Here is a 7,405-nt window from a genome sequence, read left to right as displayed (position 1 = left end):
TGGCCGAATCAAAATAACAGAAATGGAAACACTTTCTTCGCAGCAGACGAGTCACGTGATCAACAGCTGGATGTTGCTACTGCCGGAAAATTCGAAGAAGAAGATGACAGGAAGTGGCAGAAAGATGACAGCACCTCATGTTTTTAAATAACTTATCATATGAACTAACTTATTCACGTGTGATTTTAATTCATTTTGTTATTTAATGGAAGCATCATAATTGCGAATTTGTTGTTTTTTGCGATATTAGTGGAATGTTGACAAAGTCTTTTGCACATTTGCAATGGAAACACAGCTATAGTGGTGTTAGCAAAACACTGAATTCCAATTTGTCCAACAGTTTAAAAATTGGTGTGTGAATGTGTGTGTGTTGTTTGCTTCAATATGGGAGTCAGTGTCAGTATGAGTCAAATTTACACAAGTTCAGTCATTTTCCTTTTTAATATAAACCCCTTGTGCCACTGATGAAGCTGAGCTGCTGTTTCAGGACAGTAAACATTTAAAAACAGCTTTTTAAAGCATTTTGAAAATTCAGAAAAGCAAAAGCAGACGGAAAAGCTCAAAGGGGAAACGTCGTAATTTGCTGTAAATGTTTAGAAACCCAAAACGTGGCCTTTACGGAAGATGCTGGTGTGGACGACGTATGAAATATGTAATCACCGCTAATGACGCAAACACAGCAGAGCTRAACGKGTGGCAATGCAGCTGCCTGGAGGATAAAGCTGCTGAATTATGGGTGTAGTTTAGCTCCCTGCCCTGACTAGGGAACTGGGGGTTAATGAGGTATGGGGGTATAATTCCCCCTGTACCACTTACCAGGCTTTGAGGAAGCCACTGAACCTTAAACTGCTGCGGCACAGTTGCCCGGTAGCCGGGGACAGTAAACCTACGGGGGAGTGAAACTAGGAAGTGAACAATGTGAAAATGAGTCCATAAGCACACCTTCTAGATGTACCCTGGCTGAATGGAGACCCTGTAAAAAAAGGACAATTAAAAAAGATGCTGTGTCAGATTAGAGCGTGCCATGTAACGGGCAGAGACCCCAGGAGGTAGTGGGAGGTTTTTATGGCCTGTGTTTGCAGGTTTACCAGCATAAGTGTGTGAAGAAAGCAGCCACAGGCCTTTCATTTCAGGACTGGCAGAGCGACTGTTAGAAACCAGTAATGAACTGGTGGAAAATTAACCTATAGCTTAATGCTGCTTAGGTGGCGAGACACAGATAATGTATGCTCTATAAAGCTGAAAACCYTTAACGTACGAAACAATCCATAGCGGCTAGTTCCMCTCTAAGAAGAATTTAATGCTCTTCATGAAGGTAAAACAATGTCAGAGCAGTGATGAAACTGGGACAACAAAACTTGTGAAATCAGTTAGAGGCAGAAGTCATTTTGCTTTTCTTCTTTGGTTTGCTTCTTCGTTCTGATAGAATTCCTCCTCAGATCGCGGTAATTTGATCTCAAGTAGAGGTGGGTGGATCAATCSAAAATATCAATGATATCGATGCCAAGTCGGTATCAATTTCGGATCAATAATTTAGTTTCAGATTTCCTCTTGAAAGTTTTGCTTGTTTTGCAGTTTCTTAAGTCTACCGTAAAATGTTGCCCAATTTCAACAGATTTTACTCATATCCCATTCGAGACCTAGCTAAAACATGGGATACCCCGTTAGCCCAGTTAGCATGGTTTATGTTTATTTATCTCAAGTGAATYCCATTAATCATACAGATTAACAGAGCAGGAAAGAAAGAAGGTGCTTGTAGTGCTACATGATGCTTTCAGGACAATCAGGGATGATTTSGACAGCGTGTGCTACGACTACCACTTAATCACCCCCAATTTGGGTTAAGTGGGCTTACCATGACCAGTAGAGAATCCATTAGAGTCCGGTCTGGAGGGAGCAGTAGAGGACAAGTAGGTTCAATCAGAGCCGTCCACCACTGAGCCCTCATTAGGCAAAGCCTGTAGACTTACCTTTTTTAAGCAAAGTCACGTAACAAGGCAAGATGAAATAGTTTCGTCTTATTAAGATTTCTGTAGAGAGAATCATCCTGGAGGCGGCTATTTTTAGCTCCAACCAGATGAAACTTACTCAAGATGAATAGTTAATGAGAACAGAAGGTGAAGGGAGCAGAAGGAATGAATTTGGTGACAAAACATCTGAGTTTCTGTTCTTGACATAATTGGGTGGACCTTGCGTGGCGGAGCGCGTTGCAGCGCCGATCGACTGAGTCTTTCTTGTGTCAAACCAAATGACAACACCTGATATGTGCAGCAGGCGGTCTCGCATTGTGCGGACTCAGCAGTTTTAGATGTGCTGCCACGAAGAGGGGAGAAGGCATTCATTAGCTGTCACTTCTTGCCTGCGTTGCTGATGGAGCGCAGACAGGAATAGAATCATAAAGCCTCGTTATTTAGAGGTATTTTGGGAATCGAAATGGATGACACTTCTGTAATGCTCTTTGTGCCGACTGCCAGCTATTTTCAGGAAACCGGCACATGTGCTGTCTTTGATTCTGGAATCACAAGGATATAATTATTCCACAGCTTAAAGTGGCAGGAAGTAACTTTAGGGAGCTGTGAGGCAGCAAGGAGTTGCAATGCGTAATTGTTGGATGCTTTAAATGGGGATCCTGGAATCTGGAGAAGTCTCTATTTGCATCTTCCAGGTGGAAGAAGCAAATGGAGGAAAATTTTTTTGGTTTTTGGATTTTATTTCCTATGTCATTGTTAAAGAAATCCAACCATCCATTTTGGGAATATGTTCCCCTATTCATGCTATATTTTTAAAAGTATGATTCAGTTACCCAGCTCAGCGGTGTGGCCACACAATAATGAAATTACAGCTAAGTGGCTTATTTCCATCTCTAGTTCCATTGGCAGGTAAATGTATATAATGTTTAAGGAAAAGCAAACTCAAATTGCTGCACAAAAATAACTTCACAAATGAGAAAAGGGGTAAAAAAAAAAAATCTAAACATGCCCCTGGTCGAGTGATCATAATTTGGGTCGTATGTAACTGCACTTGTCCATGTTCCCCAGCAAAGTTGATTCAAAACATCAATTTTGTTAACAAAATTCTAAAGGTTGCCAAAATATTACACCCCACTATCGGTTGCTGTTGTGAAGAGATAACCACTGTCTGCGTTTCCATTACAAATTTGTGCAAAATTTTGTCAATATTCTGCTAATGTTGAAAAGAATCCCCCTTCAGTTTCACAATTGTTGTGTTTCCATTAAATAAGAAGTGCAAATATAATTGTTCACGACATGAGTCTTTAAAAATCTGCGCCATCATCCTCCTACCACTTCCTGTTGTCTTCTTCATCTTTTCCACCAGTAGAACAATCTGGTTGTTGATCACATGACTGGTGTGATGCCAAAAATCTGTCTCCATTGCAGTTTTATGAAGTACACTAATTTAGATAGTCGAAAAACCACCTCATCATACTCAAAATGGGAGTTTGGTTCAAAATTGTTGCGTTTCCATTAAGCAAATTTATTTTTGTGATTCCAGTTTGTGCAATTTTATGGTAAATGGAAACATAGCTAATGTTATTCACCTCACCTGAATTTCTTACCACATTACTAGGTACGCCGGCCCAACACGTAGTTAATAACAGCAAATCAGCCCGCATTTGGCATGCTGAGGCGAGTGAAAGTTCATTTTAGCATTGTCCACATAATATGCCTTCAGTGTAAGTAATGTTATCAGAACATTTTACTGTTAGATGAATTCTCACAGTGAAAGCGTTTGTTGAGCCAAGGAGTGAAAAACAAAGATTTGATGATGTGTACAGCAAATGGGCCATGTTTTAATGTGTCTGAGTGTGTGCTAGTGTATAAAACTGCATTTAAAAATCACAGTGCAGAGGATATCTTGTGAGCAGTGTGTGTGTGGGTGTGTGTGCGTGTGTTTGCGGAGGTGCTGATGCATGGCTCTGATTAGCAACGAGGATGTGACACCTTTGGAGGACCCTGCAGGATTACAGGACAGCACCAGCATTTGGGAAACAAGCACTCAAGCGGAAAATCGCTTTTATAAAGTGACACAGACCCAAGACAAAACATAGGCACACGCACACATACACGCGCACAACACACATACAGAGGTTTAAATCCTATTAATTCCTTACAGAAAACTACAGAATAAACCCATATTTCCACAAATTTCATAGATTGTGAAGAAACATCTGAATGCAGATGTGATATGTATGGCTTATTATGGCAGTATGGGCAGAAACAGTGAAAAACCTAATTGGTAGTTAGCAAGAGTGCAGTAAGACCCAGATTGCCTCTACATGGTATTTAAGTTTATAGATTTGCCTCGTAGCAGCCATGTTCAAACAGCCATGGAGGTCCTGGAGACTGTGGGGTCTTACAAGAAAGATTTGCAAATACAAGTATCATCTCAACTGACTGAATGCCATTTGCTTGGGATCTGTTGAAATCCCTTCTTAGCAAATAAGTGGGAACTAATCAATTTGTAATTTACTACTGCTAATGGAAGATTTTTACTATTTTTTGCCTTTAATTTGAAGCTTTTTCAGACTTTACTAATCTCCAAAATGATCCATTCCATAAAAAAATGTTTATCTAATGCTACACTTTATACACAGCTTAACCGTGGACCTATGAGGTGACTGGTAATATTTTATATCTCCATTAGCCTTATTAAAAAGAGAACTATTCGTCCAAACGGAGAGACTGAAAGGGAATGTGGTCAGCAGGGCATTCATCCCACATCTGCTAATGTGCTAACAGCAGAGCTAATTTCTTGTCCAACACATTTGCTTACTTTGAAAACGTTTAGCTCACTTATCTTCCCATAAATACATTTTTTCCAGATAAATTCTAAAGCACAGATTCACTTGGCTGTTTCGTCAACTTTCAGTTGAAAAACGTTTGATATCTGTGTTGATGTTTTGTTGACGACTGTTAAGAATTCTTCCTGTAGTTAGCTGTTTATATTCATGCTTTTATTTTTAAGTGGGTGAAGACGCAGCAGTTCCATTTCCTCTCCTCACCTTCTCTCTTTTTTCCCCGCCACTAACTTTCTTTCAAACAAAAAACAGAAAAACAATACAAAACAGTAAGAACAAGATATCAGCATAAATACAATATGTGAGGGCATTATATAACATGTAAATTATATCTAAATTAAATTGTGCTTGAGAATTGTAGTTCTTCAAGAGCAGATGTTGAATTGAAGTTAGYGCTTTAGCATTAGCTTCTGCCAAATACTGTGTTGATATAAAATGTTAGAATTAGCTTCTGCTGCACACCATGTTAGTGTAGCGCTAGTAGAATGAATGATTATTGCTTTATGGTTAGCACAACTACATGGTCAGTGAGTAGCATTTGATTAAGGGTTCGCAAAGAGGAAATCTGCACACTTACATTTATGTTGCAGTATTAATAATAATATTAAATGAAGTATTGTTTATGAGTGCCTTAACACGGCAAGTACTGAACCACAAAGGGAAACATGCAACATTGGATATATTAAAATATGTTCCATTCTCTCCATGGCACAGCATGAATTGTACCAACCAAGTCCCCTGTGTGATTTGTCCCTAAAACATTTTTGACAAAGAGCTTTTTAAGCCTAAACATTAGCATGCTAAAACAACAGAGTATTTATCTCACTTCCCCAGCAACACAGGCTGCTGGGAAAACGGCAGTTGGAGTGTGGGGACATTAGAAATGATTAAGAAGAGTTTATTTATTCATCGACACGGCATACGTGTTGATGCTGGGGTGATATAATGAGCACGCTGAGATCTTTGCTATTCACATCAGAATCCACATCTGACGAGTTCCTGAGTACCAAAAGTGAAGGTGCTGTAGGTTCTGCTCTGGAAGATGTTCACAGGACCGGTAAAGTGACCTTTTTATTTCATGTCTTAATGATCTGTGCAATCATAGATTCTATGCAGCTTTGCTGTTTTAAATTAAAATTCAAAAATTCTTCATTTGCTCCAAAGGATAATTAAATGTTGTAACGCATATTTTCCACGAATCTTCAAACTTTAGTTATGGATCCTGATACTTTGGGCAGCCAGGGGCTCCAGTAGCAGTCTGTCTTACAAAGAATCTGAAGAGGCCTCTGATGGAAGACTGTTGCTATCCTCCTCTCTGCATCCAGAAAGCCTGCTTTTCTACTCGCCTGGGACTTGGGGTCAAAGTTCAGGTATTACTTACGCTTTAGAGATGATATTCAGCAGCTCCCAGTGGGAAAAATGACATCTTGTTGCTACGGCTCTTGTTACACAGCAACCAAATCCAGAGGGCGTAGTTGTCCAAACACGCAACCCCTCACCTCAGCCAAAAATAAAAAATTATGAACAAAAGTCAACAAAAAAAACCATAACATAACGGAGCTGATCCAATACAGCAGCATATTACAGCCACTGTATATAGAAAAATATTTGATTCATATGAAGGCTGATATTTTGGAAAGGTACCTGAAAATGTTATTTGCACTTTAAACATTATCTGTTAAAGTCTTTTTTAATAAGGTTATGTGCAGCCAAAAGAGAACCATTAGTAAGATCAAGTTATGGAAAAAGTGAAGGATACATTTTTTTTGCAACTTTGACTGCAAATTGTTGGAAAAGGATGCCACAAAACCAGGAATTTTACTCCACAACTATTAGAGGCGTGCGATCCGATACCAATATCGGCTAATATTGCAGATATTGATACAGATACCAATACGGATACCAATACTTTTTATTTCTGTTTGATATATCATCAAACATCTGACCTCTACGTGTTTTGTTTGAATTATTTTTGTTAAAAACCAAGGACAGAATTTAGACAAAGTTTTTATTTAAGAACATGTTCACATGACAAACAGAAACAGTAGAAAAATAAAACCTTTTTTTTTTTTTGCGTTTTTCCTAATTATAACTCAAAAAGAAGTGTTTCTATTGCAGTTTTGGGAAACAAATCTATTTCCGCAGGGCTGTAAAACCCCCTCATGTTAGGGCAAAAACTTTTTCCCGAAAAACGTGATTTAAAAAAAAAAGTTTTTCGTAATTGACGGACGTGTTTACTAATTTCAATTTGTGCAGTTCTATGCTTCATGGGAACGCAGTTAGCGTTCTGAGCCCAGGGGTTCTTATTCTCCTGAATCCAGCCCTGTATGTGAGTCATGAGGCAAAAAGCGTACAAACGCTTTCAGAAAATGTAATCAGGTGGGTCTTGCTTCCTTGAACCACAACTCCCCCCAACCCCCTCCTCCTCCTCTTGCGTGCAGAGGCAGCACAAGCTGGGTTTCCCCCATTCATGAAGGCAACACTGACTCATTCTGCCAGCGCTGGTGGTCATTCAGCCACCTGCCGGAGCGTTTTACAACTCTCAAGTTGCCTCCTATGTTCCTAAAATAACCAAGCAACATCGTG

This window comes from Poecilia reticulata, linkage group LG21 (genome assembly GCF_000633615.1).
Source record: "Poecilia reticulata strain Guanapo linkage group LG21, Guppy_female_1.0+MT, whole genome shotgun sequence".
Classification (NCBI taxonomy): Eukaryota; Metazoa; Chordata; class Actinopteri; order Cyprinodontiformes; family Poeciliidae; genus Poecilia; species Poecilia reticulata.
This window is presented reverse-complemented; position numbering follows the sequence as displayed.